The sequence below is a fragment of the Arachis ipaensis genome, chromosome B9 (assembly GCF_059453495.1).
Source record: "Arachis ipaensis isolate K30076 ecotype BB chromosome B9, ASM5945349v1, whole genome shotgun sequence".
Taxonomy (NCBI): Eukaryota; Viridiplantae; Streptophyta; class Magnoliopsida; order Fabales; family Fabaceae; genus Arachis; species Arachis ipaensis.
Genome location: NC_142444.1, coordinates 79111320 through 79136583, shown reverse-complemented (window position 1 = coordinate 79136583; position 25264 = coordinate 79111320). Strand labels below are relative to the sequence as shown.

At 39.2% G+C, this 25264-nt stretch overlaps 3 non-coding genes across 3 annotated transcripts; 1 reads left to right on the top strand and 2 right to left on the bottom strand.

Moving 5' to 3' along the window:
* The first annotated feature begins 2450 nt into the window (after positions 1-2450).
* LOC148545132 (small nucleolar RNA R71) lies at positions 2451-2554 on the top strand. Its single transcript, XR_015901927.1, has one exon. It is a non-coding gene; the product is annotated as a small nucleolar RNA R71 (small nucleolar RNA).
* Positions 2555-10126: 7572 nt separating this feature from the next.
* On the bottom strand, positions 10127-10230 carry LOC148545131 (small nucleolar RNA R71). The gene has a single exon (XR_015900657.1). It is a non-coding gene; the product is annotated as a small nucleolar RNA R71 (small nucleolar RNA).
* A 14683-nt stretch (positions 10231-24913) lies between these two features.
* LOC148545130 (small nucleolar RNA R71) lies at positions 24914-25021 on the bottom strand. Its single transcript, XR_015900718.1, has one exon. It is a non-coding gene; the product is annotated as a small nucleolar RNA R71 (small nucleolar RNA).
* Positions 25022-25264: the final 243 nt, after the last annotated feature.

Genomic DNA, 25264 nt, shown 5'->3' with positions numbered 1-25264 from the left:
ATGGACAAACAAATGATGTTTTCTCTTGATCTCTAGGATCAACTACTATTTGGTTGTAGCCCGAATATCCATCCAAAAAGCAATAGTAAGCATGTCCGGCAAGCCTTTCAAGCATCTGATCCATGAATGGGAGTGGGAAATGATCCTTTCTGGTGGCTTCATTGAGCTTCCTGTAGTCTATGCACATCCTCCACCCAGTGACGGTTCTTGTGGGTATGAGTTCGTTCTTCTCATTTGGCACCACAGTTATGCCACCTTTCTTGGGAACTACATGGATGGGACTAACCCATGGGCTATCAGAAATGGGGTAGATTACCCCTGCCTGCCATAACTTCATGACTTCCTTTTGTACCACTTCTTTCATGACGGGATTCAATCTTCTCTGAGCTTGAATGGAGGGTCTAGCATCCTCTTCTAACAAGATTTTATGCATGCATATGGATGAACTTATCCCCTTCAAATCGGCTAGGGTCCATCCAATGGCATCTTGATGAGTTTGTAGCACCTTGATCAATTCTTCTTCCTGTTCTTAGCTCAGGGCAGAGCTAATGATAACAGGGTGACTCTCATCACTACCCAAGTATGCATACTTGAGATTAGGGGGCAATGCTTTGAGCTCAGGTTTTGGTGCTTCCTTCTCTTCTTTCACTCTCTCTGGCATGCTTGGCATGGTTGTTTCAGCAGCCTTGATGTCACTAACTTCAATATCCTTGGTGAACTCCTCCTCTGCCACTTCCTTTATTGTTTCCTCAAAAGTTTCTTGTACTGCAATGTCCACTACATCAACCCTCATGCATTCCCTTAGTGATTCTGATGGATAGCTCATTGCCTTGAATACGTTAAACACCAATTTCTCATCATGTAGTCTAAGAGTGAGTTCACCCTTTTGTACATCTATGATGGCTCCAGCAGTAGCTAGGAAGGGTCTTCCCAGAATTATTGAAACTTTGGCTTCTTCCTCCATATCTAACACCACAAAATCAGCAGGAAATATAAAATCTCCCACTTTCACCAACAAATCCTCAACTATCCCATGAGGGAATTTAAAAGTTCGATCTGCCAATTGGAGGGCCATTCTTGTTGGTTTGGCTTCCTCAATCTTCATTCTTCTCATCATTGTTAGAGACATCAAATTGATGCTGGCCCCTAAGTCACACAAGGCCTTCTCCACCATGACTTCTCCTATGATGCAGGGGATTTGGAAACTGCCTGGGTCCTTCAATTTCTGAGGCAATTTGTGCTGAATGATGGCACTGCATTCTTCAGATAACAACACAGTTTCCTCATTTCTCCAGCTTCTCTTCTTGGTCATTAATTCTTTTAAGAATTTTGCATAGAGTGGCATTTGCTCTATTGCCTCAGCAAACGGAATGTTGATTTGGAGCTTCTTGAAAATCTCCAAGAACCTGGAGAATTGACCATCCTTTTCACTTTTCATCAAACGTTGAGGATATGGTGCTTTAGGTGTATAAGGCTTCAGGACCTCTTTTTCTTTTTCTTTTGTTGCGGACGGTGTAAAAGATTGTCCTTGTTCCTTGTCTCTCACATGTTCCCTTGCTTCATCCTCTGTGGTTTCCTTTGAGATCTCCTTTAGATTCTTTCCACTTCTGAGGGTTATGACCTTACATTCTTCCCTTGCAATAGCCTTGGCAGCATGAGAAACGCTTGTCCCAGGGGTTTGCTTAGACAAATACAAAATTTGATTTTCTAGCTTCTGGATGGCAGCTCCTTGGTTTTGCAGGTTAGAATTTACTTCTTCCTTAAAAGCTTTCAATTCGGTTATGTCTTGACTCATGGTTGCAAGCATTCCTTCTATCCGGTTTAATTGATCTTGAAATTGTTGGTTCAGATTAGGTTGGGTAGGTTGATTATTTTGGCCATGATATGATGGTTGGGAGTAAGTGCTTTGTGTGGCTTGGTATGATCTTTGGTTGGAGTTTTGGTATGTGGAATTGTTATGTTGGTTGTGGTTGTAAGGTTTGTGGTTTTGTGGTTGGGTTTGTTTGTTCCCCCACCCAAAGTTTGGGTGATTTTTCCATCCTGGGTTGTAAGTGTTGGAATGTGGATCATATGATTGCCTTTGTTGGTTTCCCACATAGTTGGCCTCTTCCCAATCACCTCCTTCAATGCTTACTTCCTCTTGATCTTGTGTGTGTATTGCAGCCACTTGCTTTGTTTCTAATTGCCTGGTAAGCTCTGCTAGTTGCTTGGCAAACACCTTGTTTTGGGCTAGAATTGTATCAACATGGTTCAGCTCCATGATTCCCTTAGTGTTGTGCCTCTCTGATGCATAGTAGTACTCATTCTCAGCCACTGTCTCAATCACTTCAATGGCTTCTTCCACAGTCTTTTTCCTGTTCAATGAACCTCCTGATGAATGGTCTACAGCCTTCCTTGATTCATAAGAGAGTCCATCATAGAAAATATGCAATTGCACCCAATCATGGAACATGTCTGGTGGGCATTTCCTTGTCAAATCCTTGAATCTCTCCCATGCCTCGTAGAGAGTTTCACCATCTTGTTGTCTAAACGTCTGAACCTCAGATCGAAGCCTATTGACCTTTTGTGGGGGGTAGAAACGTGCCAGAAACTTGCTTTCCACCTCATCCCAGGTTGTTAGGCTCCCCCTTGGGAATGATTCCAGCCACTTAGCTGCCTTGTCCCTAAGTGAAAATGGGAACAAAAGCAGTTTATATGCATCTTCCTGGACTCCATTGGACTTCACAGTGTCACAAATTCTCAGGAATTTTGTGAGATGTTGGTTTGGGTCTTCATTAGCACTTCCACCAAATGAACAATGATTCTCCACAAGTGATATTAGTTGTGGTTTGAGCTCAAAATTGTTGGCCTGAATGGGTGGTTTCTGGATGCTGCTACCACAATTCCCAGAGGTTGGGTTTATGTATGAACTAAGAACCCTCCTCTCAGGAATGGCATTGTTTCCATCAGCTCTCTCATGGTTGTGAACTTCTCTATCCATGTTGAGATCTAAAGCTTCCTCAAAATTGTCCTCAGATTCTCCTTCAGATTCCTCTTCTCCCAGTACTCTCTTCCCTCTTGCTTCCCTTCTCAGTCTATGAAGGGTCCTCTCTGGTTCGGTAGATGGAGGAGTTGATGTCTCTCCTCTCCTACCTGTCATACAAGAACACAGCACAGGCAACAAACAAGTGAAATACTCTTGGTTAATGGAAGAGTATGGTTAGAGCAATTGAGGAATTAATTCAAACAGTTAGTGAGTCAGTGAGTTAGTTGCTTGAATTTAAAGGCATAAAGAAAGAAAGCATGTAACAGAGTGCAGAAATTAAATTTCAACAAGTAACTTGTACTGAATTAATCAAAACAAAAAAATGCTCAATCTAGTTAACTTCCAATTGGAGAATTGTCAATCGAAAACCAATCCCCGGCAACGGCGCCATAAACTTGATGCGCATAAACTTGTTATGCTATGATTTAGGAAATTGCACGATCGGCAAAATTCCTTCCGGCAAGTGCACCGGTTATCGTCAAGTAAAAACTCACAATAGAGTGAGGTCGAATCCCACAAGGATTGGTTGAGTGAGCAATTCGGATTAGAAGTATGTTCTAGTTGAGCGGAATCAAGATTTAGATGAGAATTGCGGAATGTAAAAGTGGCGGGAAACGTAAATGACAAGAAATTGAAATGACAAGGAATTTAAATGGCGGAATCTTAAATTGCATGAAGTAAAGGGCAGAAGCTAGATTGCTGAAATTAAAAGGGAATGGGGGTGATTGCATGAATGTAATTACAGAATGTAAAGAGAAAGTGGAAATCAGAAATGGGGAATTCATTGGGTTATAGGAGATATTGAGATCTCCGAATCAAAACATGTTTATCTCTTCCTCAAGCAATGCGTTCATTGAATTTTGCTTGGCAATCTTATATGATTGGATCCCAATCCCTTGGCTCACCAATTCTCTCTAAAAACGAACAAATTCCCAATCCCTTGGTTTAAATGTTCATAAGAAGAGATGATGCTCGATCACTGATTATACCACACAGTTTCATGAACCACAATTTGGTAGGATTACATGTCACAATATCCATCCAAACCCCAATCCAATTCACTGTGAGAAAGCTTCTCTAGCATGAATCCTCCATTCCTTTCCCAAGGTTCCGAAGGATTCCAATTATGGGTAGTTTCTTTCCCAAGACAACTACCCAATGGAATTAGATCGAGAAGCTTTCTAACAAAATTCAAGAGAAAAGATTGAAGAAGAAGATAAACTATTATTGATTCATTGAATTACAATAGAGCTCCCTAACCCAATGAAAGGGGGTTTAGTGAGTCATAGCTCTGAATTCAATTACAAAGATATGAAAACTAGCTAAATGAAAAGGTAAAAAGTCTAAGTTCTCCTAACTTAAATTCTATCCTATTTATACACTTTCTATATTGAGCTTCTGTTGTGTTTCTTGGGCTTTGAGGCCTCTCCCTGCTTTCCTTTTGCCTTGGGTTTATGATCCATAATCTTGATGAGGCTGTTGATCCAAATTCTGTAACATTCATTGAGCCAACTTAGTGATAATCAAATAATGACACATGACTCAATAAATTGAAATTTCAGACTCATCAATCCTTCAGGCCCAATCCCATAAACCATGATATTCAATTGGGTTTCATACCAGAGTAAGTTTAAGTTAATGTTTGTGCTCAAATACTAACTTAAACTGCAATATTTTTGGCCCAGAAACCTTTTCCAAGAGTGGCATTTAAGTTGCAGTTTAAGCTTAAACTGCAGCTTAAACGCCAGACACTTCCAGTGATGCCTTTTGTGGTAGCACGTTTAAGCTTCAGTTTAAGGTTAAACTGAAGCTTAAACGTGAAAATGGAAGAAGGCAGCCCTGGAGGGTAACTTAGTCGAACACGTTTAAGCTTCAGTTTAAGGTTAAACTGAAGCTTAAACGTGGAGGTAGAAAAGGCAGCCCTGGAGGTCGAACACGTTTAAGCTCCAGTTTAAGGTTAAACTGGAGCTTAAACGTGGAAGCTGAGAAAGGTAGCCCTGGAGGTCGAACACGTTTAAGCTCCAGTTTAAGGTTAAACTGGAGCTTAAACGTGGAAGCTGAGAAAGGTAGCCCTGGAGGTGTCGAACACGTTTAAGCTCCAGTTTAAGGTTAAACTGGAGCTTAAATGTGGAAATGGAGAAAGCACCCCTGGAGGAGAAACTTGGTCGAACACGTTTAAGCTCCAGTTTAAGGTCAAACTGGAGCTTAAACGTGGAAATGGCTCCCTGGTGCTCTTCCCCTTTCTGGCGTTTAACCTCCAGTTTAAGGTTAAACTGGAGGTTAAACGTGGAACTGCCCCCCTTGGTGCCCTTCTCACTTCTGGCATTTAACCTCCAGTTTAAGGTTAAACTGGAGGTTAAACGTGGAAGTGCTTCCAGATTGGAATTCTAATTCTGGCGTTTAACCTCCAGTTTAAGGTTAAACTGGAGGTTAAACTTCAATTCCAGCATTTCTTAGCCTTCATGATTCTGGCGTTTAAGCTCCAGTTTAGGCTTAAACTGGAACTTAAACTCCACATGTGATATTCAAGCTTCCTTTATTGATTTTGTTGCTTCCTTGCCTAGCCTCTTCTTCCCTGAAATCATCCAAACAATTGCATCAAAGTCTTGCAAAATTTCATGAGAAATCTTCCATTCATAGCATTCAAGTAATATAACTAAAAACTCATGGAATTTGCATCAAAATCATACTGTTTGGATGGTTCATTGCTTTGTTATTCATTTAACCATTCTTGGTTACTTTAAGCTCAAGAAAATGCATAAAACAACTAAAACTAACAGAAAAATGCTAGTGAAACTAGCCTAAGATGCCTTGGCATCACCCAGCCATTAGCAAGTTATTTGTTTTAATTAATACTTGTAGAAGTTTTATATACATTTTTCTTCAAAGGTTAATCATCAAAATTGAAAGAATTCACAGTTACAGAAGGATTCAGTGCAAAAAGCAGAGAAAAGGAGCTTGCTGGCAAGAAAACGCCAGTAAAGGGCATTTTGGGCGTTAAATGCCAGAATGGGTACCATTCTGGGAGTTTAACTCCAATAAAGGTACCATTTTGGGCGTTAAAGGCCCATAATGGCCAACAATTGGGTGTTAAACGCCAGAATGGATACCATTCTGGTCGTTTAAAGCCAGAAAGGCAGGGGGAGGAGATTTTGTTTCCAACTTCAAATTTTTTTTTCATATTTTCATGTTTTGACTCATAATTTTCTGCATAAACATGTTTCAAACTTTCATCATTCACCCTCAATTTTCCAAAATTCAACAATTTTCTAAATCTCTTTTCAATTTTCTTTCAAATCCTTCCCAAATCTTTTCAAAAACTCAATTATCCTCTTAATTTCTTTCCAAATCTTTTTCAACTCATCATATCATCTCTTATTTCTTAGATGCATAACCAAATTTTTAGATTTAACATCTTTATATATTTTTCAATTACAAATCTCATCTTTTTCATATCATGATTTTATTTTCTTCCATCCATCATATCTCTATGTCATATCTCTTTCAAATTTTTCGAAATCCCTCCCCTCCTCCTATAAATATACATTCGGCCATCCCCTCCTCTCCACCATTCAAATTTGGCTCTTCTCCTCTCTCTCCCCTTTCCTTTCTTTTGCTTGAGGGCAAGCAAACCTCTAAGTTTGGTGTGTTTTTCCGTGATCACTGAGCTAAGACTCATCAAGATCATGGCACCTAAGGGAAAACAAACCAATTCAAGAGGCAAGAAAGAGAATACTCCAAAGAGTCTTTGGAATCAATAGAGGTTCTTAACCAAAGAGCATGCAGACCATTACCACAAAATAATGGGTCTGAGGTCAGTGATCCCAGAAGTTAAATTCAATTTGAAAGAAGATAAATATCCAGAGATCCTAGAGCAAATTCGAAACAGAGGATGGGATATTTGATGCCAGGGCATCTTGGCCAGTTTCACTGACCTTTTCTTTACTGTTTTTAGGACAGTTTCATACATTTCTTTAGGAAATAAGCTAGTTTTGGGTAAATATTCACTTATGCCTTGATTCAAGCATACATTGTGCATTTTACATAATTTCATGAGGATTTTGCATAAGTTTAGTGACAAATATTATGTTGCATTACTCATGACTTGGACTAGAGCTTTGATGCACTTTATTGCTTGATTTCAGGACCAAAAAGGAAGCAAGAAAAGGGGAGGTAACTTGCAAGATTAATAAGAAAAGTGATTGCCAATAACATTCTCAAAAAGCCATCAATGCCCACGTTAGAGAGTCACGTTAACTTAGTTAACGTGACTCTCTAACGTGGAGAAGAGAAGTTGAGCCAACGTTAGTGACACTTAACATTGTCACTAACGTTGGCAATTACTCATATGTGGCCACGTTAGAAGCCACGTTAACCTAGTTAACGTGGCCTCTAATGTTAAGGGGGGGAAGAGAAGCCAACGTTAGTGACACTCAACATTGTCACTAACGTTGGCCTATGGTGCAAAGTACCACGTTAACTCCCACGTTAACTTGGTTAACGTGGGAACTAACGTAAAGGATGAAGAGTTGTCGACAACGTTAGTGACACTCAACATTGTCACTAACGTTGAAGCAACCACACAACCCCTAAGAGTCACGTTAACCTCCACGTTAACTTAGTTAACGTGGAAGCTAACGATGAGGAATGAAGGATGAGCCAACGTTAGTGACACTCAACATTGTCACTAACGTTGGGATGGCTAAAGATGGCTACGTTAGAGGCCACGTTAACCTAGTTAACGTGGACTCTAACGTGAGACCCAGGGGCACATTGGAACGTTAATGACAATGTTGAGTGTCACTAACGTTCTCGAAGGTTGGCAAGGACCACGTTAGAAGCCACGTTAACCTAGTTAACGTGGGCTTTAACGTGAAACAAGAAGGGGCACACTGGAACGTTAGTGACAATGTTGAGTGTCACTAACGTTCTCGAAGGATTAACAAGGCAACGTTAAAAGCCATGTTAACCTAGTTAACGTGGGTTTTAATGTAAGGCAAAGGGGTGCATTGGAATGTTAGTGAAAATGTTAAGTGTCACTAACGTTCTCGAACTTATATTCTCACTAAATATTAACACCCCTAACGTCCTGAGCTGAAGTCTCTGCCCACTTAGCACTTTCTCTCTGCAAGTAAAGCCAAGCCCAAATGAAGAAAAGAACTGCTTCAAACTCAAGATCCAAAGGCCCAAGACTTGAAGAGTAAACTAGAAGCTGAGAAGAGTAGTATATATAGGAGTAGCTTTGAATTGTAAAGGAGTTCTGGAGGCTGGGAAAAAGGGAGCTACTCTCTGTATTTTACTTTCTTTGCAATTTCTAGTTTTATGATGTATTCTCCATCTTTGTTTTCATTTTCAAGAGCTATGAACAACTAAACCCCTTTCATTGGGTTAGGGAGCTCTGTTGTAATTTGATGGATCAATACTAATTTTTGTTATTCCTCTTCTATCTTTCCTCTTGATTTTACTTGAAAGCTTTCGATCTTCATCCCATTGAGTAGTTATCTTGGAAGAGAAGCTATTCAAACTTGGATCTCTTTTGAACCTTGAAAGAGGAATGAAGAGATCAAGCTAGAAATGCTTTCTCATGCTGGACCAAATTGGGTTTGGATGGGTATGTGACTATAACCCTCTCAATACTTGGTTTGGGATGCATGTGGTATAATCAGTGACCATACTTCATCTCTTCTCATGAGCAATTGACCAAGGAATTGGCTATTGATCAAGATTTGAGAGATTGAATTGTAAGAAATTATAATTCAATCACTAAAGATTGCCAAGGAGATCAATGAGTGCATTGATTGATGAGGAAGAGATGAAAATGAACTTGATCCGGAGAATTGCAACATCTCCTAAGCCCAATGAACTCCCCATCTCTGATCTTACCCATTCTCTTTAATTTCTGTCATTTACTTTTATGAGCAAATCCCCCATTCCCATTTACAATTCTGCAATTTATTTCCAGTCATTACTTCCAGTCCTTTAATTCTAGCATTTACTTTTCGGTTATTTACATTCCCGCCATTTTAATTTCTGCAACTCTCAACCCAAATTCTGGATTCGCTCAACTAGAACATTCTTCTAATTAAAGTTGCTTGATCAATCAATCACTGTGGGATTCGACCTCACTCTATTGTGAGTTTTTACTTGATGACAACTTCGGTACACTTGCCGAAGGGGGATTTGTTGAGATACAAGTTTTTCGTGCATCAAGTTTATGGCGCCGTTGCCGGGGATTGATTGTGCATCAACAATGATTAAATTGGAAGATCACTAGATTGAGCATTTTTATTTTGTGAATTTCATTTTTCTGTTTGAATAATTTACTTTTTGGTTTAGTTAACCTTCTTCCCTTCTCCCTTTACTCGTTTGTTTTTCTTTGTTATTTTCAATTCTGTTTGCTAACCCACTAACTATTTGATATATTGCACCACCCACAACTAACAGTAATTCTGACACAAATACTGTTTGCACCTATTTTCTTTGCTTGTACTTATTGGTTGTATGACAGGGAGAAGAAGCGGGGCTTCAACTTCCTTTGGTTCTGAACCTGAGAGAACCTTCCTTAGACTAAGGAGGGAAGCAAAAGAAAAACGTGTAGTTGGTGCTGAAGAAGAGGAGGAACAGTTTGAGGAATACTTTGAACCTAACATGGAAGAAAACATGGAAAATCATCATGAAGAAGAGACTCACAACCATGGCAGAGGAGGTGGAGCAAATCATGCTGGGGAGGATAGAAGAGTTTTGGGCTCTTACATCAATCCAAACCCAGGCAATTATGGAAGTAGCATCCAAAAGCCAACAATCCATGCCAACAACTTTGAACTTAAACCACAGTTCATCACCCTTGTTCAGAACAACTATTCGTTTGGAGGAAGTGTTCAAGAAGACCCCAATCAACATTTAACCACCTTCCTGAGAATATGTGACACAGTGAAGTCTAATGGTGTTCATCCTGACGCCTATAGACTGCTCTTATTTCCCTTCTCACTCAGGGACAAGGCAGCCAAGTGGCTGGAATCCTTCCCAAGGGAGAGCTTGAAAACTTGGGAAGATGTGGTGAACAAATTCTTAGTAAGATTCTACCCTCCTCAACGAATCAATAGGCTGAGAGCTGAGGTTCAAACTTTCAGCCAACAAGATGGTGAGACTCTATATGAAGCACGGGAGAGGTTCAAGGACTTAACAAGGAGGTGTCCACCTGACATGTTCAATGAATGGGTGCAGCTGCACATTTTTTATGAAGGGCTCTCTTATGAGTCAAAAAAGGCCATAGACCATTCATCTGGAGGATCCTTGAACAAGAAAAAGACCATTGAGGAAGCCATAGATGTTATTGAAACAGTAGCAGAGAACGACTACTTCTATGCTTCCGAAAGAGGGAACACAAGAGGAGTGATGGAGCTAAACAATGTAGATGCTCTGTTGGCCCAAAACAAGCTCATTACCCAGCAACTAGCTGACCTCACCAAGAAGATGGAGAGGAACCAAGTAGCAGCAATCTCCACTTTATCAACAACACAAGAAGGAGTGCATGAAGAAGCAGAGGGTAGTCAGGAGCAAGCCAACTACATTGGGAATTCACCAAGGAAAAATTATGATCCATACTCCAAGACTTACAACCCTGGATGGAGAAACCACCTAAACTTTGGGTGGGGAAGTGAGCAAGATCAAAAGTAATTCACCCAGAGGACATCTCAACACCCCCACAACAACACTTCTCCACATACTTATCAAAACCAAAACAGCACGTCTGCTCTGAATCACTCATCAATTGATGAAAAGCTCTCTAAGATTGAGGCCTTACTTGAAGGAATATGCCAAGAGATTCAAGAAAATAAGGTGTTGAAAGAGGAGGTGCGAGCCAATATTAAGAACCAGGGAGAGACCATCAGGAAGCTGGAATTCCAGGTGGGATATTTAGCTGAGAAGATTCCCAAACCTACTGATAGCTTCCCAAGTGACACGGAGAAAAACCCCAAAGGAGAAGCAAAGAAAGTAAGATGGGAAGATTGCAAAATGGTCACTACAAGTGATCAAGAGATTGAAGACAAGCAAAGTAAAGTGTGCAAACAACCTGAAGACAACTCAACAAAGGAGGAGGATAGAGATCACAAAGAACCAGAAATCTCACAACAAGAGCTGCTGAAGCTCTATGCACCATTCCCTCAACTGCTCAATGGTGCTGTGGGAAAAAGAATATACTCAAGGTTCCTAGACTTGTTTGCATCTCTGCATGTGAACATACCATTCATCAAGGTAATTCAACAAATGCCTGCATTCATCAAGTATATGAAGGAACTTCTTCCCAGGAAAAGCTCACTCAAGGGAGGGCAGACTATAGTGATAAACAAGGAATGTAGTGCCCTTATTCAACCTGAGTTGCCCACAAAAAGAAGAGACCCAGGAAGTTTTCATATACGTTGTGCCATAGTTGAAAACATGTTCGACAGAGCATTATGTGATTTAGGGGCCAGCATCAACTTACTGCCCTTATCCCTGGTGAAGAGGCTGCAAATCAATGAGATAATGCCCACAGATGTCATTATCTGACTGGTTGACAAAACTCAAAAGCAAGCAATAGGAGTGGTGGAAAATGTGTTGCTAAAGGTTGGGAAGTACTTTCTCCCAACAGACTTTGTCATTTTGGACATGGAAGAGAGTCACACTCATCCAATCATACTGGGAAGACCATTCCTAGCTACGGCCAGAGCACTTATTGATGTAGAGAAAGGGGAGCTAATATTGAGAATCCATGATGAACGACTCAGCTTCAATGTTTTCAAACTCTCGCAAGAAACAGATCATGAAGACAAGGAACTAAGCACAAATGATAATGAGACACTGAAGGAGGAAACAAGCACTGAAGCACAGCCAGTTCATTCTGAGATCCCCTTAACTGACAAACAAGGAAAACAGCAATTGCCACAGCTCAAGGAAAAATTGGAGGAACCTAAACCTCTAGAGGCAGGTGAAGACAGCACCACAGCTCCTTTAGAAAATGAGGTCACCAAGGGGAAGGCAACCTCAAAAGAAACAAAGAAGAAGGTACCAAGAGGGTGGAAGAACAAGAAGATCCCTACGGAAGACTTCTCTCCAGGGGATAGAGTTGTCTCAGCCTACTTCCCAGATATTCCCCCTGATCTCCCTACTGTGCTATCTCAATTACCCAAGGTCTTCACTATCAACAGAGTTCTTTCCCTGGAACATGTGGAGATTATTGATCCAACCAATGGATACAAATCCACAGCAAGAGGGGAGGACTTTAAGCACTACCAACCACCATGATGAAGGAAAAACGTCAAGCTAGTGACGCTAAAGAAGCGCTTCATGGGAGGCAACCCATGTTTTATATGCTTTCAGATGATAATGAATAAGTCAATCTTTATGAGTTTCAATCCAAACTTAACAAACAATTGGTGAAAATCTTCTTATGCAGAATATAGTGAGGAACAAGTTTGGTGTTCAAAGCAAACCAAGATGCATGCTAGTCTTGGGAGCTTTGAACACAAAACTTTCATCACAGTGATCCAAACTAAGTTTGGTGTCACCTCATCGTGCCACCAAAATGCATATAAGGACCCACCAATAGTTAGTTAGTTAGTGGGAATTCATAAACAAACAATCAAATCCTTTCTTCCCCTTTATTAATATTAGCCATAAAATTTATATGGTCATTTTAATATCTTTTCTTACTTTACTTAGTTTGTCTTTATAGGAAAGAAAAAGGAGCATTAAAAGGGATAGATTGGACAGCCAAACAAAGAAGGTTCGGACACCACAAAAAGAGGGAATACATTGGAAAATGTTGCCATGCAACATTGAAAAAAATGGGACCCCTAGAAGACCGAGCAATCCCCATCATAAAGTGATGATCCTTGTCTTCTAGCCATGCATAACCCCAACCGTCCATCAAGTGACTATTTCATCAATCTACACCCTCCATTCCTTCACAACTTCTCTATATAAACAACCCTTGTCCGTATTACCCTTCATTGTCATCACACACCCTTCACCACTCTTCCTTTCTGTACAAGACACCCTCTATCAATCATAAGCATTTTTTCCTACTCTCTTCACTGCCATAAAACCCTAAACAACCAAAAGTCTCCACAGCCTTACCACCTTCACATATTAACCATCATTCATGGCATCTTCAGGTTCTAAGAGAAGGGAAGGGAAGGAACCCATGGAAGAACACCCATATGATGAGAAGAGATTTAGAAGCTTGCATCATGCATTGCAATAAGGGGTGGATGGTTGATAAGGAAATCATTTATGAGCTGGGATTCCAAATTAAGAAGACTGAATGCCCCGAAATCACAAAGAAGGTAGAAAGGAGAAGATGGGAGCTCCTCACTGACCCGGTCACTAAGGTGAATGCAAATCTCATAAGAGAATTTTATGCAAATGCAATCAGGTATGATAAGAAAGATGAGTCATATACAAGCTTTGTGAGAGGAATAATGGTGGATTTTGGTCCCATGAGTGTAATGAGGGCATTGAAGCTACGGTCTATACCGTTTGAAGAAGAAAGTTATCACTCAAGATTGGACAACAACCCCAATTATGACCAGCTTTTACGAGACCTTTGTGTACCAGGAGCTGACTGGGAAAGGGGTGCTGGAAATAAACCAAAGTTCATTAAGAGAACAGACCTCACTCCTGAAGCCAAGAGGTGGTTTGAGCTAGTGAGGAGGTCTATCCTCCCAGCTGCAAACAACTCGGAGGTGAATCTCGAGAGAGCAACAATGGTGCATTGTATACTCAAGGGAGGAGAAATCAAGGTTCATGAGATCATAGCTCAAGGAATTAGAAAGATGGCAGAGAAAAGTGACTCAAGAGGAACATTAGGTTACCCCAGCACTATTTACTGAATATGCAAGAAAGCTAGGGTAGTTTTTGAAGATGAGGACCCCGTTTGGATAAAGGAAGGCATTCCAATAACGGTCCGAAGGATGAATGCTGCAGCATCCCCCCTGCCTCAACGGAAGCAAAGAAAGAGGACAGCCCCTCAAGTAGTGGAAGGCCAAGTCTCAGAGGGATCAGCACAACAGACCTTGGACATGCACCAATTGCGGGAGGCCATTGATGGCTTATCTAGACAATATTTGGAAGGCCAAGGAGCACATAAAGAGCTTCAATTACATATGATGGGGCAGCAAGAGGAAACACTTTCAAGATAGAGGACTCAGCAAGGTGAGTGGCAAAGGCAAATGATGGAACAGCAACTAAACCAAGGACAACAATGGGGACAGGATGGAACAAAGGCAAAACGAGCAACAAGAATCCACCCAGAGGCTAATCAACATCCAAGCACATCAAAGGGGCACACATACATGAGATGCATCGAAGACAAATAGAACAGGCAGAACTATTAGACGAGCAAAGGGCATTCGCAGAAGGAGTTTACATGAGTCAAACAGGACATCAGATAAATACTCAAGCCATGCTCGGCTACTTAGTGGGATAGCTGCCAATATTGCATCCAGGAATAGCCAAGTATGATGAAATGAAGGATGAATTAGCACGAAAGGAAAGACAAATGGTGGAAGAGAGTCATGAGTCAGTGAGGAAGGCACTTGAGGATTGGAAGCAAGCAAGATTGGCACGGATGCAAGGAAATGCAAGAGGAAACAAGGAGGACAAGCAAGGAAAAGAGCGTGGACATCCACAACAGTAAAAGATGGTGGAGTTCCTTCTTTGTTCCATCTTTCTCTATGTTTTAAATAAGGAAGATCTTGTATGAAATAGAACTTGCTTCCATGTTATGTTTGAACCTTTTTCAATCATGTTATTTTTTTTTATTTTTGGTATTGAAGAGAGTCTATGTGCACTGGTCTTTATGTCACTGCATCATTACTTCCCTTTCTTGTAAGCTTGTCCCTTTTAAATCAAATTGAAGAAGAGAATGATTATGTTTTTAAAAGACCATAGTAGGGTTCCTAATGTGGAGGTTCATTCATGAATCTTTGGGGTAGTCATAAGTTAGCTAAGTTGGTTCAACCACAAGGTTAGGAGGACAACTATCTATCCTGAATACTTGACTTTGGATATACTCATAAGACTAAGTTAATAACAAGATCCTAAGAAGAGAAAAGGGAAAGGACAATGGAAGTGAAAAACAAAAGAAAAAGAGTAAGCAACAAGGCTAGCCATCAATGGTTTTAATCTTGAGGCAAGTGTCTGTGGTGCTCCTGTGTGAGGGATCTACTTGGATGAATAAGCTCTTAGGGGTGCTTTATCACTTGGTAACTTGGGTTAACTAACCCGGGATTATTAGCTGAAAATCCACTATCAAGAGTAACCCTCACTACAGAGTATTTAGTAACCCAAAGAGGTGCTGGACACCAAGGTCTCAAGAAAAGAAAATAAATAAACTATATGCCTGTGGTGTGTATGTATGGGGGAGAGACTTGAGGGAGTAAGTCCTTAGGGGTGCTTCAACACCTAGCACCTTGAACCAACTGGTTCGGGAGTGTTGGCTGAAAGCTTATCTTAAAAAGTTGCCCCCTTACAGAGCACTTAACCTAAATAACACAAATAACCCTTGAAATAACAATAAAAGGATCAATGAATAAAAGTCTCATGAGATATAAACAAAGTAAGTGTTTAGGGACATGATAAAGGTCTGAAAGCCAGTAATGGAATGAACCTAAGTTGCTATGCATGAAACCACCATAAAATCAGTAATATGACCTCCACAAGGATGACTCATTCCTCTGGATATTCCATTCATCATTCTCTTGTTCCAGTACTTGCTTAGGGACAAGCAAGCTTTAAGTTTGGTGTTGTGATGCCAGGGATCTTGGCCAGTTTCACTGACCTTTTCTTTACTGTTTTCAGGATAGTTTCATACATTTCTTTAGGAAATAAGCTAGTTTTGGGTAAATATTCACTTATGCCTTGATTCAAGCATACATTGTGCATTTTACATAATTTCATGAAGATTTTGCATAAGTTTAGTGACAAATATTATGTTGCATTACTCATGACTTGGACTAGAGCTTTGATGCACTTTATTGCTTGATTTCAGGACCAAAAAGGAAGCAAGAAAAGGGGAGGTAACTTGCAAGATTAATAAGAAAAGTGATTGCCAATAACATTCTCAAAAAGCCATCAATGCCCACGTTAGAGAGTCACGTTAACTAAGTTAACGTGAACTCTAACGTGGAGAAGAGAAGTTGAGCCAATGTTAGTGACACTTAACAATGTCACTAACGTTGGTAATTACTCATAAGTGGCCACGTTAGAAGCCACGTTAACCTAGTTAACGTGGCCTCTAACGTTAAGGGGGGAAGAGAAGCCAATGTTAGTGACACTCAACATTGTCACTAACGTTGGCCTATGGTGCAAAGTACCACGTTAACTCCCACGTTAACTTGGTTAACGTGGGAACTAACGTAAAGGATGAAGAGTTGTCGACAACGTTAGTGACACTCAACATTGTCACTAATGTTGAAGCAACCACACAACCCCCAAGAGTCACGTTAACCTCCACGTTAACTAACGATGAGGAATGAAGGTTGAGCCAACGTTAGTGACACTCAACATTGTCACTAACGTTGGGATGGCTAAAGATGGCTACGTTAGAGGCCACGTTAACCTAGTTAACGTGGACTCTAACGTGAGACCCAGGGGCACATTGGAACGTTAGTGACAATGTTGAGTGTCACTAACGTTCTCGAAGGTTGGCAAGGACCACGTTAGAAGCCACGTTAACCTAGTTAACGTGGGCTTTAACGTGAAACAAGAAGGGGCACACTGGAACGTTAGTGACAATGTTAAGTGTCACTAACGTTCTCGAAGGATTAACAAGGCAACGTTAAAAGCCACGTTAACCTAGTTAATGTGGGTTTTAACGTAAGGCAAAGGGGTGCATTGGAACGTTAGTGACAATGTTAAGTGCACTAACGTTCTCGAACTTATATTCTCACTAAATATTAACACCCCTAACGTCCTGAGCTGAAGTCTCTGCCCATTTAGCACTTTCTCTCTGCAAGTAAAGCCAAGCCCAAATGAAGAAAAGAACTGCTTCAAACTCAAGATCCAAAGGCCCAAGACTTGAAGAGTAAACTAGAAGCTGAGAAGAGTAGTATATATAGGAGTAGCTTTGAATTGTAAAAGAGTTCTGGAGGCTGGGAAAAAGGGAACTACTTTCTGTATTTTACTTTCTTTGCAATTTCTAGTTTTATGATGTATTCTCCATCTTTGTTTTCATTTTCAAGAGCTATGAACAACTAAACCCCTTTCATTGGGTTAGGGAGCTCTGTTGTAATTTGATGGATCAATACTAATTTTCATTATTCTTCTTCTATCTTTCCTCTTGATTTTACTTGAAAGCTTTCGATCTTCATCCCATTGAGTAGTTATCTTGGAAGAGAAGCTTTCGATCTCTTTTGAACCTTGAAAGAGGAATGAAGAGATCAAGCTAGAAATGCTTTCTCATGCTGGACCAAATTGGGTTTGGATGGGTATGTGACTATAACCCTCTCAATACTTGGTTTGGGAAATGCATGTGGTATAATCAGTGACCATACTTCATCTCTTCTCATGAGCAATTGACCAAGGAATTGGCTATTGATCAAGATTTGAGAGATTGAATTGCAAGAAATTGTAATTCAATCACTTAAGATTGCCAAAGAGATCAATGAGTGCATTGATTGAGGAAGAAAATGAACTTGATCCGGAGAATTGCAACATCTCCTAAGCCCAATGAACTCCCCATCTCTGATCTTACCCATTCTCTTTAATTTCTGTCATTTACTTTTATGAGCAAATCCCCCATTCCCATTTACAATTCTGCAATTTATTTCCAGTCATTTACTTCCAGTCCTTTAATTCTAGCATTTACTTTTCTGTTATTTACATTCCTGCCATTTTAATTTCTGCAACTCTCAACCCAAATTCTGGATTCGCTCAACTAGAACATTCTTCTAATTAAAGTTGCTTGATCAATCAATCCCTATGGGATTCGACCTCACTCTATTGTGAGTTTTTACTTGATGACAACTTCGGTACACTTGCCGAATGGAGATTTGTTGAGAGACAAGTTTTCCGTGCATCAATATTCTAGCCAATCCTGAGACAAAGGTTGGAAGAAACATGGTTCAGGAATTCTACTCAAATCTGTGGCTAACAGATAAGCAGAGAATAACTGGAACCGCCTTTCACACCTACCGAACTATGGTCAGAGGGAGGGTTATTTACTTCCATCTGGACAAAATAAGAGAGGTCTTCAAACTGCCTCAACTACAAGATGATCCAGAATCCTTTAATAGAAGAATGGTGAGAGTAGATAAGGGGTTGGATTAAGTTCTAGAGGACATATGCCTCCCTGGAACTAAGTGGATAACCAATTCAAAAGGTGTCCTAAACTAACTCAAGAGGGGAGATCTCAAACCAGTTGCAAGAGGCTGGTTGGACTTTACTGGGCGTTCTATATTGCCCACTAGCAACCGCTCTGAGGTCACTGTCAAAAGAGCAGTGACGATTCATTGTATTATGCTGGGGAAAGAAGTGGAGATTCATCATCTGATTTCTTGTGAGATTTACACAATTGCAAACAAGAACTCCACTGAAGCCAAACTGGCCTACCCAAGCTTAATTTCTCTACTATGTAAAGATGCTGGGGTGAGGATGGGAGTAGATGAATTCATCCCAATCGAACACCCAATCACCAAGAAGTCAATGGAAGGACAAGTGAAAGACAACTCCATCAAAAGGAGGGCGCAGGAGTTCCTCCCAGAAATTTCTGAAATTGACTACTAGACCCGCCTAGAAGCATCTGTTACCAAGCTGTAAGAAGTTATGGAACAACTTAAGGAAGAACAGCAGATTCAAAACTGCATGCTCTGCAAGCTGCTAAAGGAACAGGAGAAGCAGGGGCGTGAGCTACAGGAGCTGAAGCGCCAGAAGCTCTCCCTTGAAGGACCAAGCACCCCACAGATTGAGGGAGCATCCACTTCTCAAAATCAAGGTTGTTGAGTCCTAACTCTGTGACAACCTTTATTATTAAAAGTCTATTTTAAGAGTCATTCATTTTTCTACTTTTAATTTTCTATCTTCTATTATTATGGGTCTGCTCTTATATTTATTTTTGAGTCTTATTTTTAGTCTATAATCAATAATATTTAAAGTTTATGTCTTAAAGCTATGAATGTCCCATGAATCCATCACCTTTCTTAAATGACAAATAGAAAAAAAATGTTCTTAATTGAAAAAGAAAAAGAAGTACATGAATTTCGAATTTTAAAACAGTTTAATTATTTTGATGTGGTGGTAATACTCTTGTTTTCTGAATGAATGCTTGAACAGTGCATATTTTTGAATTTGTTGTTTATGAATGTTAAAATTGTTGGCTCTTGAAAGGATGATGAAAAAGGAGAAATGTTATTCGATAATCTGAAAAATCATAAAATTGATTCTTGAAGCAAGAAAAAGCAGTAAATAGAAAGCTTGCAGAAAAAAAATGCGAAAAAAAGGAAGAAAAAGAAAAAAAAAGAGAGCAAGAAGAAAAAGCCAATAGCCCTATAAACCAAAAGGCAAGGGTAATAAAAAGGATCAAAGGCTTTGAGCATCAGTGGATAGGAGGGCGCATAGGAATAAAATCCTGGCCTAAGCGGCTAAACCAAGCTGTCCCTAACCATGTGCTTGTGGCGTGAAGGTGTCAAGTGAAAACTTGAGACTGAGCGGTTAAAGTCGTGGTCCAAAGCAAAAAGAGTGTGCTTAAGAGCTCTGGAAACCTCTAATTCTGCAAATCACAAATCTCTCAACCAAACCTTGATTCGCTTGACTAAATCAACCACTAAACTAAAATTTCTCAATCCTTCAATCCCTGTGGGATCGACCTCACTCCCGTGAGTTATTATTACTTGATGCGACCCGGTGCACTTGCCGGTGAGTTTTGTGTCGGATCGTTTTCTGCTACATCAAAAGGTTCACCCAGTTATGTGTATGTGGCATTTATGTATCTGGTGGTAATACTGGAAAACAAAATGCTTAGGGTCACGGCCAAGACTAATAAAGTAGCTGTGTTCAAGAATCAACATACTTAACTAGGAGAATCAATAACACTATCTAGATTCTGAGTTCCTATAGAAGCCAATCATTCTGAACTTCAAAGGATAAAGTGAGATGCCAAAACTATTCAGAGGCAAAAAGCTAAAAGCCCCGCTCATCTAATTAATACTGATCTTCATAGATGTTTTTGGAATTCATTGTATATTCTCTTCTTTTTATCCTATTTGATTTTTAGTTGCTTGGGGATAAGCAACAATTTAAGTTTGGTGTTGTGATGAGCGGATAATTTATACGCTTTTTGGGATTGTTTTTAGTATGTTTTTAGTATATTTTAGTTAGTTTTTATTAGTTTTTAAATAAAAATCACTTTTCTGGACTTTACTATGAGTTTGTGTGTTTTTCTGTAACCCTAGGTCACCAGTTTACTATAAAAACTACATTTAGTGATTCATCTTGTACCTCATGACACTTTACACGTTTCATATTGTATTCTCTACGGCATGAGTCTCTAAACCCCATTGTTGGGGGTGAGGAGCTCTGCTATTCTTCATGAATTAATGTAATTACTATTGTTTTCCATTCTATCACGCTTGCTTCTATTCTAAGATATTCATTCGCACTTCAACCTGATGAATGTGATGATCTGTGACACTCATCATCATTCTCACCTATGAACGCGTGCCTGATAACCACCTCCGTTCTACCTTAGATTGAATGCATATCTCTTAGCATCATTATTCAGATCAGAGTCTTTGTAGTATAAGCTAGAACTATTGGCGGCCATTCCTGAGTGATGAGCGGATAATTTATACGCTTTTTGGCATTGTTTTTAGTATGTTTTTAGTAGAATCTAGTTACTTTTAGGGATGTTTTTAATAGATTTTATGTTAAATTCACATTTCTGGACTTTACTATGAGTTTGTGTGTTTTTCTGTGATTTCAGGTATTTTCTGGCTGAAATTGAGGGACTTGAGCAGAAATCAGATTCAGAGGTTGAAAAAGGACTGCTGATGCTGTTGGATTCTGACCTCCCTGCACTCAAAATGGATTTTCTGGAGCTACAGAACTCGAAATGGCGCGCTTCCAATTGCGTTGGAAATTAGACATCCAGGGCTTTCCAGCAATATATAATAGTTCATACTTTGGCCAAGAATAGATGACGTAAACTGGCATTCAACGCCAGCTTTCTACCCAAATCTGGCGTCCAGCGCCAGAAAAGGATCCAAAACCAGAGTTGAACGCCCAAACTGGCACAAAAACTGGCGTTCAACTCCACAAATGGCCTCTGCACGTTCAACACTTAAGCTCAGCCCAAACACACACCAAGTGGGCCTCGGAAGTGGATTTATACATCAAATAGTTACTCATGTAAACCCTAGTAGCTAGTTTATTATAAATAGGACCTCTTACTATTGTATTAGGCATCTTTGGACGTCTGGTTCTTAGATCAGAGGGGCTGGCCACACGGCCATGCCTGGACCTTCACTTATGTATTTTCAACGGTAGAGTTTCTACACTCCATAGATTAAGGTGTGGAGCTCTGCTGTTCCTCAAAGATTAATGCAAAGTACTACTGTTTTCTATTCAATACTTCTTATTTCTCTTCTAAGATATCCATTCGCACCCAAGAACGTGATGAAGGTGATGATTATGTGTGACGCTCATCATCCTTCTCCCTTATGAACGCGTGCCTGACAAACACTTCTGTTCTACATGAATTAAGCTAGAATGAGTATCTCTTAGATCTCCTAACCAGAATCTTCGTGGCGTAAGCTAGAATGATGGCGGCATTCAAGAGAATCCAGAAGGTCTAAACCTTGTCTGTGGTATTCTGAGTAGGATTCAATGATTGAATGACTGTGACGAGCTTCAAACTCGCGAGTGTTGGGCGTTAGTGACAGACGCAAAAGGAGGGTGAATCCTATTCCAGCATGATCGAGAACCGACAGATGAATAGTCGTGCCGTGACAGGGTGCATGAGCATATGATTCACTGAGAGGAGGGGATGTAGCCACTGACAACGGTGATGCCCTTGCATACAGCCAGCCATGGAAAGGAGTAAGACTGATTGGATGAAGATAGCAGGAAAGCAGAGGTTCAGAGGAACGAAAAGCATCTCCATTCGCTTATCTGAAATCCCTGCCAATGAATCTACATAAGTATCTCTATCCCTTTTATTGTTTATTTTAATCTAATAAAGTATCATGTTTAAATCCGCCTGACTGAGATTTACAAGGTGACCATAGCTTGCTTCAAGTCAACAATCTCTGTGGGATCGACCCTTACTCACGTAAGGTTTATTACTTGGACGACCCAGTACACTTGCTGGTTAGTTGAACGGAGTTGTGTCCACACATAGTAAAGAGCCATAATAATGATTCCATACAATAACAAAGAGTATTACATTAATGTGATCACAATTTCGTGCACCAAGTTTTTGGTGCCGTTGCCAGGGAATCAATTTCGAACAACAATTCACAACCTGAGTAGCAATTTCGCATACCAAGTTTTTGGCGCCGTTGCCGGGGATTGTTTGAGTTTGGACAACTGACGGTTCATCCTGTTGCTCAGATTAGGTAATTTTCTTTTTGTTTTAGTTTTCAAAAAAAAAAAAAAAGTTTTCAAAAATCTTTCAAATTTTTCTTCTTTGTTTTCGAAAAAAAAAAATTTTTTTCAAAAATATATTTTTCTTCAGGATTTTTAAGAATGAATTCTAGTGTTTCATGAAACATGTTGAATCCTATCTGGCTGTAAAGCCATACCCAAACTGCTTTGGGATTGGTATTCAACTAATCACTCCAGTCCATGTAATTATATGTTGAAGCTTGGCTGGCTATTAAGCCATGCCTGACCCTTTGATTGGAGCTTTAAGACAAACATGGCAAGATTCCTGGAATTCATATTAAAAATTTTGGAATCCTTATTTTTTAATTTTCACAATAATTTTCGAAAAAAAAAAATTTAATTACCAAAAAAATTAGAAAATCATAAAAATCAAAAATATTTTTCTGTTTCTTGTTTGAGTCTTGAGTCATATCATAAGTTTGGTGTCAATTGCATATGCATCTTGCATTTTTCGAAAATATCATGCATTCATAGTGTTCTTCATGATCTTCAAGTTGTTCTTGGTAAGTCTTCTTGTTTGATCTTGATGTTTTCTTGTTTTGCATCTTTAGTTGTTTTTCATGTGCATTTTTCGTTTGTTAGAGTCTAAATATGAAAAATTTCTAAGTTTGGTGTCTTGCATGTTCTATTTGCATTAAAAATTTTTCAAAATTGTGTTCTTGGTGTTCATCTTGACATTCATAGCATTCTTGCATGCATTCATTATTTTGATCTAAAAATTTCATGCATTGCATAATTTTCATGTTTTTCATAAAAAAAATTCAAAAATCAAAAAAATATCTTTCCCTTTTTCTCTCATCAAATTCGAAAATTGAGTTGACTTTTTCAAAAATTTTTAAAAATCAAATTGTTTCTCATGAGTCAAATCAAATTTTCAATTTGGAAATCTTATCTTTTTCAAAATCTTTTTCAAAAATCAAATCTTTTTCAAAATTCTAAGTTATTTTCGAAAATCTCAAAAATATTTTTCAAAAATCTTTTTCTTATTTTTATACCAATTTTTCGAAAATAACATAATCAATTAATGTTTTGATTCAAAAATTTGAAGTTTGTTACTTGCTTGTTAAGAAAGATTCAAACTTTAAGTTTTAAAATCATATCTTGTGATTTCTTATGAATCAAGTCATTAATTGTGATTTTAAAAATCAAATCTTTTTCAAAAACTAATTCCTATCATATCTTTTCAAAAATATCTTCTTATCTTATCTTTTTTCAAAAATATCTTTTCCAAATATCTTTTCTAACTTCCTAACGTCTTATCTTTTCAAAATTTGTTTCAACTAACTAACTAACTTTTTGTTTGTTTCTTAACTTTTTCAAAACTACCTAACTAACTCTCTCTCTCTAATTTTCGAAAATATCTCCCTCTTTTTCAAAAATTTCTTTTTAATTAACTAATTATTTTTATTTTCTATTTTTGTTTTCAAAAATTTTCGAAAATTACTAACATTTTTCAAAAACCATTTTCGAAAATCACTAACTCTTTTTCAAAATAATTTTCGAAAATTATCCTTCCCCCATCTCATTCTATTTATTCATTCATATCCTAACATCTCATTTCACCTCTCTTCTATCCTCACAGTTGCGTTTCTTCCATTATATTACATTCTTTGTCTCTCCCTCTTCTTCCACTCACACAGGAATCCCTATACTGTGGTATAAAGGATCTCCATTATTATTATTATTTTTCTGTGCCTTCTTCTTTGTCATATGAGCAGGAGCAAGGATAAGAACATTCTTGTGGAAGCAGATCCAGAACCTGAAAGGACTCTGAAGAGAAAATTAAGAGAAGCTAAATTACAACAATCCAGAGATAACCTTTCAGAAATTTTCGAACAGGCAAAAGAGATGGCAGCCAAAAATAATAATAATGTAAGGAAGATGCTTGGTGACTTTACTGCACCTAATTCCAATTTACATAGAAGAAGCATCTCCATTCCTGCCATTGGAGCAAACAACTTTGAGCTGAAACCTCAGTTAGTTTCTCTGATGCAGCAGAACTGCAAGTTTCATGGACTTCCATCTGAAGATCCTTTTCAGTTCTTAACTGAATTCTTGCAGATATGTGATACTGTTAAGACTAATGGAGTAGATCCTGAAGTGTACAGGCTCATGCTTTTCCCTTTTGCTGTAAGAGACAGAGCTAGATTATGGTTGGATTCTCAACCCAAAGACAGCCTGAACTCTTGGGATAAGCTGGTCACGACTTTCTTAGCCAAGTACTTTCCTCCTCAAAAGTTGAGCAAGCTTAGAGCTGATGTTCAAACCTTCAGACAGAAAGAAGGTGAATCCCTCTATGAAGCTTGGGAAAGATACAAACAGTTGACCAAAAAGTGTCCTTCTGACATGCTTTCAGAATGGACCATCCTGGATATATTCTATGATGGTTTATCTGAGCTATCAAAGATGTCACTGGACACTTCTGCAGGTGGATCCATTCACCTAAAGAAAACGCCTGCAGAAGCTCAAGAACTCATTGACATGGTTGCTAATAACCAGTTCATGTACACTTCTGAAAGGAATCCTGTGAGTAATGGGACGCCTATGAAGAAGGGAGTTCTTGAGGTTGATACTCTGAATGCCATATTGGCTCAG